General features: G+C 35.5%; 1 pseudogene; it reads right to left on the bottom strand.

Moving 5' to 3' along the window:
- Positions 1-622: 622 nt before the first annotated feature.
- On the bottom strand, positions 623-3210 carry LOC111613898 (annotated as a pseudogene).
- Positions 3211-14102: the final 10892 nt, after the last annotated feature.

Raw genomic sequence — 14102 nt, 5'->3', positions numbered from 1 at the left:
TTTGATTTGCTTTAAAAAATAGAAAAATGTACAAAGAATAATTTTACTAGTTTATGCAAGTGAACCATTAATTAATATCAATATCCGAATTACTGTGTACTAAACTGTGGTCTAATACGGTCCATTGAGTTTTAAACTAGGCAGAAATTTTCTGTTTAAGAAATTAATTGACAAATACTCTAGACTTTTTAAGATCTATTCAGTATTTCGCAAATACTAATCAATAATTATTGAATTTTATCTATATACAATATACATTATGTGCCTTTTGACCTGAACTATTCCAAAATACTTTGGTTGTAATGAAATCATTATAACTGAGTCTGTTACACATTATTAATGAGTATAAGCATAAATAATTACATGCGATGGTATTATTAGAGTACTCTGTAAGTAATTTTTATGTTGAGATATACAAGCCAAACGTATTCAAATTTGTCAAACATTCAGACTAAAAATATCTGATTGTTTCTGTTTACTGAAGAAACGAACAGGGTCTGGCAAGAACAACAACGGCGCCCGTACGAGTCTTGTTTTTACGGTCTCGAAGGACTTTTCGAGCTCCCGATTCCATGCTATTACTTTGGGCGCTGTCGAGCGAGTAAATTTGTGAGAGGATTAGTTACCCTGCATAATCCGAAATATAATCCCGATAGTAACCGCATATACTCAAGAAACTTTTTAGCTGCTCTTTTGTCTTAGGCAGAGCTAAGGTGGTTATCGCTCTGACTCTTTCCTGGTCCAGCACATGTCCTCTGGAGCCTATAACATGCCCAAGATATAAAATGTGCGGTTTGGCAAACTGACATTTGTTGATATTAATCGTTCAGTCTCGCGTCCCTTAATGCTCCTAAGACCGTCTTAATGTGGTGTAGATGTTTTGGCCAACTCTGCGAGTATATGGCTACGTCATTGATGTATGCTACGGCAAAGTTTTTAAAAGGGGCCAACACCAAATCCATCAGCCTTTGAAAGATTGCGGCCGCATTTCTTAACCCAAAAGGATCGACTTTTCATTCAAACTGACCTCAATGAGTGACAAACGCAGTGAGGTGTTTGCTAGTTGCTTCTAACGGCACTTGCCAGTACCCCTTACAAAGGTCCAGTGATGTTATGTACTGAAGAAATATACCACCTGTCCTCGGCCAGCTGGTATATTAATTCGGCGGACAGCACCATCAAATATCGGTCCGGTACTGTAGTGGAGTTTAAGTGTCGATAATCAACACAGCCGCATTTTGCCCTTTTTCTTGGCTACACACACTATAGGGTGAGTGCACTCCGATAGGCTGGGCCATAATAGCCCCGCTTTTAACAACTTGTTTATGGTCTCATCGACCTTGTTTTGTAAAGCTAGTGGAATTCGGTTTGGAGTAAACCGTTTCGGAGTCCAACCTTCAGTAAGGGTTGTCTTATGTGTCAAAACACGTGTCTCCCATGGTTTGCTCCCGAAAATCGAGTTGTATTTTCTTAGCACGTTACGTAGCTCAGTCTGTGCCGATGTCAGGAGATGCGAAGGAATTCCCTTAACGTTGCTGTCCCATCGTCCATGGTCATGCAGCTGTCCCGTGGACAGAGTTTCCACCAGTTCCCCGAAGCTTTTGTCGGAATCAATTACCACTCTGTCTGCGAACTATCGCTTTTCGTATTTCCTAAGACGATCTACATGGTCTCATTTTGTTTTTTTGGCTTCTAACCTTATACAGTAGTTACCTTCTTGTTTTCGCTTTTCTACCACTGCCGGCCCCTCCCACAGATCATCCAATTTACTACTGGGAAAAACTTTTTCACGAAAACCGTATCCCCGATGTTAAACTTCTTTGGCCATGCTCTCAAGTTATAATGAGCCGCATATTGTTTTTGTTTTACGGTCGCGTGTTTAGTTGCTATATCGTTGACCATTTTGATGTGATCTACTAAAGTTTGTAAATACTCCTGCACTCCATCATTTAGGGCATCAGGTGGCGTTACCGATTTCGTCCACATATTTAGAATGGCTAAAGGCCCTACCCAAGGTCTCTCATAAAGCATTTCAAAAGAGGATATACCGGTAGTCTCACGTAAAACTTCCCTATAAGCCTATAACAGGAAAGAAACTACTCTATCCCAATTCCTTTTATTTTCTGCTATGGTATGGCTTAGCATATTTTTAAAGGTCTGGTTCCATCTTTCGACACTTCCGTTGCTCTGTTGGTGTTCCGGGGTTTAAAATCTAATCTGTACCTCCAACATGCAGGTCATTTCACGCTTCGATCCTGCGGTGAAATTTGTCCCCCGATCGCAACAAATCAGTTCGGGAAAACCCGTTCGCATAAAGACTTTAAAAAGTGCCGAACAATTGGCCATCGCTGACAGTAACTTCATACATTTCACTTCAGGCCAACGAGTGCATGAGTCGATTATGCAAAGTGCTTACCGATGTTCTCTAGCAGACAAAGAATCTATCGGTCCAATCATGTCTATGTAAACCACTTGAAACGTGGTTGACGGTCGAGTAAGTAGTGTTATTGGGGTCTTATCTAGGACTCGAGTAGGCGCTCTTACTTGGCACATATGACAACTCTGGCAGTATTTCCGGATATCGGTCTCCATTCCCGGCCAATAGAAACCTCGTGAATGTGATACGCTGTTTTTTGACTGCCTAAATGTCCACAGCACGGAGTTTTGTGTGTGCTAAACTTAACATCTCCGCTCTCCGTTCTTGGGGAACAACTACCTGCTTAATAGGCCAGCCGAACCAACTACCTTGCCGATATAGTATTTTGTTTTCTACAACTAGCCCGTCTTTCTTATACTTAGCAGCCTCCCACAATTGGGAAAGTTATTTGTCTTTGACTTGGGCATCCCGTAATTCTGTTCCTTACCCTTTTTCCTCGCTATTTCCACTGCACCCCGCCTCTGAGAGAGGTTCCGGCCCTTTTTCCTGATGGGAACCTTTCCCATCCACCCTTAAACTTTTTACATGTATTCCTCCCTTCCCTGGAGTTTCTCCTTTCGGTCTAATAACATCCAGTAATCCTTTGATAACAATGCGTCCGTGGTCTGGTGTAACTCGTTTGTTAAGAAGCACGTCACCAGTTCCGACCTTCGCGACCCTTCAAAGTCTTTCTCCCATAATCCTGTCGGGACCGATACTATCACCGATACTATCACCATGTCCATCCAGTGACCGAAGGCTCCAACCAATTGAATTTTTTCCTTCCTTTCCATCACCGAGGTAGGTACCAACGACTCACTTATAACCGAAATCACAGCTCCAGATTCAACTATGGCTGAAAGACAATTTCTGTCTCATGCTAGCTTGACTCTATTTGGTGACTCCACCATCTTTGGTTGATCATACGCCGTTACCCTCGCTACTAAACGTTTCTCTGCCTGGGGCTAGAAGACATGAGTTGTGCCTGCTTGTGCTCACTATAAGTCTTCTGCTTCAGACAGTGTTTCTTCCAGTGGCCCGTTTTCTCGCAAACATAACAACCAATTTTGTAGGGTTGTTCATCTACAGTCCGCGTCACGGGACTAGATTTCTCTTCAATCTCTCTCCACGAGTCTGCTGTTCTCTGTTCTTCTCGCTTTTGGTCAGGAACATACTACTTGACGCTTCTTTAAACTTGTCTATACACCTGGCCAATTCTGCAGGTTTGCTCCATCCCTTCCCTTGCTGTAATATCACATAGTGTCTTTAAGTGGTCTGCTATGGTTAGCTTAATGATTACTTTTACCATCCCCACCTCTCTACTATCTACGTAGTACTTGTAAAGGTCTTCTAGATGCGATGCAAATTGAGGCCGTGTCTGTCTTTGGTAGCGTTTCGCCCGCCTAAATCCCTTTCGATATTCCGCAGGTGAGAGTCTTAACTCTTCAAGAATAAATGCCTTCAAGGAAAGGGTAGTATTTGACTTTATCCGCTGACAATCTTGTCAGCCTCGCTTTACATTTTTCCGATAGCATGCTCAAAAGTATTTTTCCTTGTAATTTTACCGGGATCTCGTAGATTTCTAAAACTACTNCTGTATGAAAAAGGAAATGTGTAAAACCCTTAGAGGTATTTGTGATGTGTTTATGTTATGTTACTTGGCAAATTACTTTGTTAGTTTTTTAAATTATATCAATTTAATTTTTATAATTGTAGAACACTGAAGAGGAACCGGAAATGTTATACCGGTTCGAAATGCATATGTGAAAACTAATAAAAGAATTTATTAACCTTTGCTGTGAGATAGTCTACCAAAAGGATTAAAGAGACAAAAAATTCACAAACGAATAAATACAGCTATAACCAGAATATTCAACATGTTTTTTAACACTGAACAACAAAATTTTTTAGGACTGAGTTTTAAAATATTATTTTTAAATTCTTTTCATAATATGGCTTCTTTATCAGAGTTATACTTTAACGTGAGCTACAGGTGCGTACACACAGATAATCATTATCGGGAAAACAGTGGGAAGCTACAGTTTACAGTTTGAATTTATTCATAAAAATTAAAAAACCAGAAAATTGATACAATTACAATATTGTCATTGTCATTGGTGCTTGTCAATCTAACGATGGATTCATTTGATTTACTCAGTGGTCACACCGCGACTTAAACTGTAGTTTTGATCAATACATCATTACGCATTATCCGAATAATACAATAGAATGTAGAAGTTAATTGTAATACTCAGGAGAAAATAAAAAACGGGAATTCTTTTTGAAGTATACATGAATATTAAAAATATCAATTAAGTTTTACATGTGAGTACAATGTACACTTCACCATTTTACATGCTTCTATTTTAAAAACTATAGCAATAACAACCATTTATTAAAATTGTAAAAAATGTGCAAAATTTGTAAACTTTTTCATTTTAAACAAACGCAATAATGGTATAGCTTATTATTTCAACTAATTGCAGAAGTGTTATGTATATGTATAATCAAGACAAGTTGATAATAATAATAATAATCTGTGCATAGCCCAAACGGTTAAAAGTTAAAAGTTGAAATTTGATAAAAAGTTAGGTTACGTTATCAGAATGCACAATAAGAAGAGATTTTGCGAAATTTACCTCGGGGAAGAAAGACAGGATTAAAGTTTCAACAATGGAAGTATCAACAATAAAAGTGTTAAGAATGGAAGTGTTAATAGAAAGCGACGTGCAAGATTTACAGGAGCAAATGCGGTTTCTTACGTTTTTGATTGCGTTTTGGTATGTTACATGATTGCGTTTTGCTATGAAACATAGGGTACGTTACGAGGATATACACTATGAAGGGATTTTTCGAAATTCCGCCACCGGGAGAAAAGTTGTTAACAATTCCATTGTTCACACTTCCCCGCGGGGGAAGAGTAAACAATGGACGTGTTAAGACAAAGCGACAGGCAAGATTTACAGACGCAGATGCAGTTTTTTCGTTTTTGTTGGAAATCGAACATTTTTTAACCCATCTAAAAATTCTCTAATTAGTCTGGAAACAAAAGGATCTAATTGTTGCCTTCTTTTAAAAGGGTGAGATTGACTACAGAATAATCATCTTAATCTTCTCTATTGTTACTTTTTGCCCGAGCAATGCCAGGCCTATCTTTTAGTATTTAATAATCGATAAATATTTAGAATTTATACTAGATTTTTCTTTTTAAACGTTATATCTCATTATTCATGTCTTTTTTCTTTATAGAACTAATTCGGTATAAGTTTTAAATAAGAGTTTACACATTTCATGACATTTTAATTTGTTTTTCAAATATTAAATGTTTATCATTAGATAAATATATTTATTTTCATTGTTAAACATATTTATAGTTTTCGCTAGATCTAATACAAATATTCCAAAGTAGCAGGTAGGTCCAGCGTTGCTCGGGCAAAAGTAACGATAACTAGAATTAAGGTTATTACGTTACAGTCATCCTTACCCGTTTTCACAAAGTGCAAAAATTGGGTCCCCTTGTTTCCAGACTAATTAGAAAAATTTTAGATGGTTCTAAAAATATGTTCGATTTTCTGCAATAACGAAAAAACTGCATCTTTGTCTTGCACGTTACTTTATCTTAACAATTCCATTCCTACGTAATGCTTCCATTGTTACTTAACACTTCTATTGTTGACAGAAGTGTTAAGGCTTAATTAACCCTGTCCCTCTCCCTGTAGGGAGGAATTTCAAAAAATACCTTCTTAGTGTGCATTCTCGTAATGTACTCTAACTGTGTACCAAATTTAAACTTTCACCTCTTAACCGTTTCGGCTCCGAGCTTATTATTATTATTATTTTTTTTTTTTTTAATTTCGTCTCGATTGTATATATACGTTAAGTATTAATTAATTATTGATAAAATACAATTAAAAGTACCAAATTGAATTCGTTGAAATTAAATAAAGAATACATAAACTTTTTATGAATTTTTATGTGTTTTAATAATTAATTGTCATTTATTTGAGAATATCTTTAGATTCGATTAAGACAGAGACAAAATAAACTTAAGTAAAAAACATTTAATAAAACTGTAACTCTAAGATACATAGACATACAAAATACATGACTAAATATCGAGAAGAAAATACGTACAGATAATATTTAGGCTAGCCTAAGCATGGCCACCATACAGCCCGTCTAATGCATTTATGTTGCTCGCGATGAATCTTTCAATATTAGGTACTCAAGTCCAAATAGCTCGAGGAAAAGTTTTGATGCCTAAAAAAAAGGTGAACAACTAACTGTGCGTTTAGAGTTAACCATCCATTTCTGATCTCGTATGTATAGCGTATAATGTTGATAAAGCATTATAATGTAAAAAATGTATCTGTAATCTCTATGTACAATTTTGTTTCTATGGGGTGACACCACAAAGATCTCGCACCATCGCAAAATCTTCCTAGGGCAACATCTGGTTTGACCTGTGGATAAAGTTTTCTTTTCAATTGGGCCTGGAAGGAAAAACTGTTGGATACCCCTGGGCTTGCCAATTATTCTACTATATATGTAGCGTGCCCGTGCTACTATCTCGAATGCAGATATAAAGTTTAAAAATATGTACTAATACCTCTAATATGAGTCGTTTGTTCTATCATATGGAGGATAAATTCCTGTAAATAAAAAGGCGAGTCGTACGCCTCTTCAGATCGTTTATGGAAGAAGAGGTATACAGAGCTTCTTATATCTCTGCTACAGAAAAACACATTATTCCATAGATACGAACGCCCCGAAGTGTAGGTGCTTCAAACTTATATAAGAATTACTTTCGAAAAATAGTCAAGTAATCGTCAGTTATTTAGAATACGAAGATTGCTTTTGCATGTGCCAGCTGAGCGATGACTTTCGTCGATGTAACGATGTCGCATTTTGCTCCTTTCTCAATCGGATGTTATTGTTTCGAAGCTGACTGTTAATCTTTTCATCTATTTCTTTACAGCGAACGTCATTCGATCCAGATATTTTTTCTAACTATCGACACAAATATTATCTAAACATTTTCTTAAAAATTGATTTTAATATCCCTAAAATCATACAACTCACACTAAAAACAAACTAAGAAACATCAATTTATTTTTTAAAGCACAGACAATGTTTATAAGTGTCAATTTTGTACAGCATAGAGTACAATACACACATAATTCGTAGTTTTTTCTTTCAGTTCAAAAAAAGAATGGAAATAACAAACAATCATTAAAATTGAAAAAAAATGTGAAAAATTTTAAAACATTTTTTATCGAGATAGGTTGATGATAGTAATAATAATAATAAAAATAAGTGCAGAGCCTGAACGGTTAGGAGTTGAAAGTTGAAATTTGGTACACAGTTGAGCCTGGACTCCACACTACCTAAAAACAGAAATTCAGAAACAGAACTGAAACATATAGAGTTTTCGTTTCAGTTGTGTTTTCATTTTAACTTGACTCCACTAGAAACGCGTCATCTTTTGATCAGTTCTGTAGTTGTCGTGGAGTCAAACATGGACGACGCAACGGATTTTGCGACGCTTTCTTTGCATTTATTAACAATGAAATTATTAACCAATATTATTGTTAACAAACAATAATATTTGTTATCGTTATTGTAAAATTATTAACATTGTTTATTAACAATAAAAGTGTTAAGTAACAATGAAATTATTAAAAGAAAGCGATCTGCAAGACGCAGATGCAGATTTTTCGTTTTTGCGGGAAATCGTACATATTTTGTGACCCATCTAAAAATTTTATAATCAGTCTTGAAACAAGGGACCCAATATTTGCATTCTGTGAAAACGGATAAGGTAGACTATAACGTAATAATGTTAATCTTCTCTATCGTTACTTTTGCTTGAGCAAAAGTAATTCGGGCAAAAGTAACGATACTACCAAATTTCAACTTTCAACTCCTAACCTGTTAAAAAATAACGATACAGAATACCAAATTTTACCTTTAAACTCCTAACCGTTTGGGCTCTGCGCTTATTATTATTATTATTATTATTATTATGTTGGGTTTAGTGGGTTATACGTGGTTTACACCGGTGGCTGTGTACTATTCCAGACCAGAGTCAAAACATAGCAACCAAAACTAAACCAAAATTAAATAAGTGTGTCAGTGTGTGTGTCTGTATTCAGGAATTTCCTAACAATGTGACATGTATTTAATATAGTGGCCGTCTGTAGTGTGATGTATGTATTTTTACTCAATTGTAATGTTTCCAGGCTTTTGTGTAGTGTGTGTGGTATCACACCTGTACAGGAGAGAACGAAAGAGAATGTTAAATGTTTATCAGTTGATGTATTTGATCAGCAACCTGTTGTTTGATAAGTTCAAGTGTTGGTTGTGAGATAAGGTTGTTGTGTATAATTGTTCTTTTTTGATCAACATCCCTTTGTTCGGTGACAGTGAAATGAAGATATTGTGTGAATCTTTGATATAGTTGTTGTCTGTATGCTGTCATGTTTGTTTCGAGTCTTGTGATGGTGTAGTAAGTACGGATGATAAGCTTTTTCATTTCTGTTGTCCATTTCATCCGTTGGCGTGGTCTTCCAGCCTTTGTGGTCTATAAATGTATTGCCACAGAAACACCAAGGCTGGGTTGATTCCTCACATCTGTTGAGGGCATTGCAGTAGCCATGCTTGGGCCGGCGCTGCTTTCGCCACCGGTAACCAAGGGAGACTGTGGCCTATTTTCCAAACGTGAACCTCTGCCTAACCCACTAATGCAGACCTTGTTAACCCGGGCGACATCCGAGCCAGTATCACACTTTGTTCTAGTTACTACCATGATAATTATCTCTACAGAATGTAGGTGTGGTCACTCTTAGCTTCATTTTCCCCCATAGACCTTACTGCCATGTGTGTCCCTACCAGGAGCGTGTGCTCCAGCCTGCATTGCTCTATGGTTCAGTAAAATTACTGGGCTCTCCCACCACGACCAGGTGGTGACCAGAAGAGTTATTATTATTATTATTATCTTCAACCTGTCTCGATAAAAAAAGTTTTAAAATTTTTATATTTTAGTGCAATTTTAATGTGTGTTTGTAATTCTCGTTGTTTTTTGAACTAGAAGAAAAAAACTACGAATTGTATGTACATTGTACTCTATGCTGGACTAAATTGACACTTTTAAACATTGTCTGTGCTTTAAAAAATAAATTGATGTTATTTAGTTTGTTTTTAGTGTGAGTTGTATGATTTTAGGGATATTAAAATCAATTTTTAAGAAAATGTTTAGATGATATTCTTGTCGATAGATAGAGAAAATATCTGGATCGAATGACGTTCGCTGTAAAGAAATGGATGAAAAGATTAACAGTCAGTTGCGAAACAATAACATCCGATTGAAAAAAGAGCAAAAAGCGACATCGTTACGTCGACGAAAGTCGTCGCTGAGCTGGCACATGCAAAAGCAATCTTCGTATTCTAAATAACTGACGATTATTTGGCTATTTTTACAAAGAAATTCTTATATAAGTTCGAAGTACCTACACTTCGGGGAGTTCGTATCTAGCCATTTGAAGTAATTGATAAAAAATATCAATATTCAATAAGTATTTTTGAATTAATTATGTTTCTGGACATTGCATCTCATTATTTTTTTTTGTTTTCTGCAACAAATTCAGTACAAGTATATTATAAAAATACAGATTTTACATCGTTTTAATTTGTTTTTAAATGTAACTATAAAATTATGTGTCCGTTATTAAATAACTAGCAGGTAAGACCGCGTTGCTCGGGCAAAAGTAACGATACGGAAGATTAACATTATTGCGTTATAGTTAACCGTACCCGTTTTCACAGAATGAAAGAATTGGATCGTCCTGTTTTCAGACTAATTAGAGAATTTTTAGATGGGTCTAAAAATATTTTCGATTTCCCGCAAAAAGAAAAAAATTGCATTTCCGTCTTGCTCGTCAGTTTCTCCGTACAATTTCATTATTACGTAACACTTCCATTGTTGACGCGTCCATTATTACTTAACACTTTTATTGTTACTGAAAACTTTCATTGTTTCTTAACGCTTTCATTGTTGATGATAGTGTTAAGTTTTAATCATGTCCCTTTTCCCGTGGGGAGGAATTTCGAAAAATTTCATTTTGGTGCGCGTTCTTGTAACGTACCCTAACTGTGTACCAAATTTCAACTTTAAACTCTTAACCGTTCGGGCTCTGCGCTTATTATTATTATTATTATCAAACCATCTCGATTATATAGGGGAGATCGGGGCAACTTTGGCAAGCGGGGCAAGTTTGTCAAGCGCTTTTTTTAAAAAACAAATTAAAAGGAGACTTCGGTTATAGGTTAGGCAGTTGAGTTTTATTAGTGGCTTGTTGAGTGTAGTGTTTTTATTGTTCTCCAACAAGCATAGTTGAATTATCAAGCAAATTTTCATTTTCGTTCAATTCCATATAATATTTTTTTTCCATTTATATTGAATTGGCAGGTTTTGTTATAATTCCATGATAACGAAAGTTACTTTTCCTGTTAGAAGGATGTAACTTCAACTTATTCACGTGGCCAGATCGTGGCTTGGCATTCTGTTCTCAGGGTTGTACTTAATGTTTCGAAATCATGACTAGCGGGGTAAGATCGGCAACATAAAGCCACATTAGAAGCAAAGGATAAAAATCAAACAGATGATAAATGAAAACATGTTTGCATTTGTTATTCATGTATATATGTCTTTGAACTTGCATTTCGTTGTAATAATATTAAATGGGTGTTGGATTTGTATTTCTTTGTTTTAATAGTGAATTCCAACTTATACATTGTTAATAACATAATTTTATATACGTGCCTATCTTGCCCCATTACTGTTGCCCCTATACCAGGGGCAACTTTAATAAAAATAATTAAAATAATTACAACTTTACAAAAAGAGAGAAGTTGCCGATCTTGCCCCTATACCCGGGGCAACTTCGTCAATTTCTCTCTTCTTGTAAAGTTGTAATTATTTTAATTATTTTTATTTCCAAACTGATTTTAACCAGTTCTATAGTAAGGTAACATTCCAATAGACAATATGCAAAGCTTTTTTTTCAGTTTACAGCAGTATTTATTACACAAAATTTAAGTAAAGCTTAACATGCCGATCTTGCCCCGATCTCCCCTATATAGATTATATCTGTTTTCATTGTTAAACATATTTAAAACTTTATGAGGCTTAATAAGCCCATTTGTAGTTAAAGATTACTTAATTAATTATCGATAAAATTTAAATGAGATATCTAATTTAATAGATTTAACAAAATTGTAAATATTGAAAATTATGATAAATCTACCTGTTTATAAAATGAATTGTTATTTAATTTAAAATTATGTACACTATAAATTTAACTTTCAAAATATAAATTTACCATTATTCTATTTATTTAGGCTTTTAAATACGTAAGTTTATTTTTATGTAAATTTAAGTTAATAATTAGTTTTATAGAAAATACTTATAACTAGTGTAAATGCAAACTTCGTGTGTTGAAATGGTTTTGTCTTGATTAAGAATTAAGAATTTAATATTTATTATTGTTATTTGGTTTTAAACAGTATAATTATAATGTTTTCCATTGTTTTTGTGTTTTTTACTTTCAGTACTCTTCAAAGTATTTGGCACTCAAAAGAGCAGTTTGTTGTTTAAAATAACTTAAATTTGTACTGTTTTTCACTTTAAACTCTTTTGTAAGCATCTTCACAGATGTAACGAACAGACAAGATTTGGCATGTAAGACTATAGTAAGCAATCGTTGAGCAGGAAAAGAGAAACATGGCGTCCGCAGAAAACTCAGGTACGATCAAATGTGAAATTCGACTCGTTACGTGGGAAAATGCCCGTAAACATCGACAAAGCATTAATGAAAAACATGTATTAATGGCAATGCTGAGTGAATTAGTGTCATTCTAAGCAGAAAATTTCGATTACGGTTGATGAAGCATCTTGGCGAACCCCAAGTTTAGACAGTTGAAAACAGTGACTGGTAAGAGGTAACGCATGGTAAGAGGTAATGCATATTGCAGAACTGTTTGGAGAAGATCGTCATATCACGTTCCACGCGATTTCTGCAAGATGTGAGGCTATCGCATTTTTTGAAACTTCAAATCCTCACAATCAACCTAAAGGTACAGAAGTCTCTGCAAGATGGGTGACACACAATCTGATACTAGAACAAAAACGTGGTTGCGAAAAAACTTCGACAAAGTTGTTGAACAAATACAATACTTTGGAGACAAAGATTTTTGAACACATCATCGCCATTGACAATCACTGGCCCAGGAACATCGAGTTAGAACTGAAATTTCAAAGCGAATAAGGGCAACCAAATAGGTAATTATCACCTTGTCAAATTTTGACTGAGCCCTGCAGGGCTCAGTCAAAATTTAACAAGGTGATAATTACCTCATATCACCATGAAGATGTCATTTTGACAAAGAGCGAATTCCATAGGCACAACTGTTACCGTAATGGGCAACTACTGTTTCGTGCAAAGTTTTCAGCTCAAAGTTTACAAGATGCGTCACGAGCTGCTGCATCGTTATCTATTTATTCTGCAGGATAATGCAGGAAGGCATAATGCGACGACCGTAACTGCCCTGCTCAAGTCCTTAGCCTGGAAGGTCTTGCCCTATTCTCCATACAGCCAGGACACTGACAAAAAGTGGTAAGAGCCGCAAACAGTGGTATTGCCCAGTTCACAGAAATTGAAAGGTGATATATAAAATGAAAAAGCTAGGAAAAGGAGAAAGAAATAAAGTGAGATAGGAAATAGTTAAGGGTAGTTAGTACAGGATTTGTGGGACCCATGGGGCATCAGCAACATATTTATTAAAAATTAGACAAAGTACAAGGTTACAAAATAAAATAGTATAAAGTTATTATAAAATATGTATAATGACGTTACTGTGGAAAGTTTACATACTACAGAGCATAGAAAATAGCTTCGTGACAAAAAATATAGGTGCAGCTACTGAGTGCAATAACGAGGGAACAACAGGATAGCCTGACAATATTATAAGCAATATTAACAATGGACATACAGTAAAATAAAGCAGTTACATGTTGGATATGACAATAATGCAGCATGCAGTATATAGAATACCCGTATAATAGTAATAACAATATTAACAATATACAAAACAGAAAAGTAGAATTATGTGCAGAATAATGAAGAGAGAACAAATAAGCAAAATGTGTTGAGATGTTAATAAGAGTCCAAAATTTAAAGATTCAATTGTTGCACGAAGAACACAAGCAAGAACAAGAAGACCAGGGAGAGGAGGGAGACTTGGCCAAAATAGGCAGAGTTGTTTAGTACTATGAGCAAATTTCACAAGGACTCTGTAGATACTTTTATTATTCACGAGGTCTTGTTGTTTCAAGGCCAGTAGTAATTTTCATTGTGAACTCTTCTGATGATGATAGTTTTTTTGAGTCACGTAAATCGGGCAGTAATAAATTATAGGTATAAGATCCTCTTCTTCGTTCAGCTAGCACCATGATTGGCAATTTGATGTTTATATTTTTGAGCTAGAGTTCGGCCACCCTGCTGTCTGACAAGATAGAGATACTTTTCAGTTTACTGGAATGAGCATTGTTTTAATCCATTTGATTGCGTTTAAAATTGAAAGAAATACCGCTTGATTAGAGGAATAGTGATTGGCCAGTCTGAATTGA

Source organism: Centruroides sculpturatus, unplaced genomic scaffold (genome assembly GCF_000671375.1).
Source record: "Centruroides sculpturatus isolate CEXI.00-Female unplaced genomic scaffold, Cexi_2.0 scaffold1729, whole genome shotgun sequence".
Taxonomy (NCBI): domain Eukaryota; kingdom Metazoa; phylum Arthropoda; class Arachnida; order Scorpiones; family Buthidae; genus Centruroides; species Centruroides sculpturatus.
The sequence above is the reverse complement of the archived record's forward strand: the minus strand, read 5'-3'. Positions and strand labels throughout refer to the sequence as shown.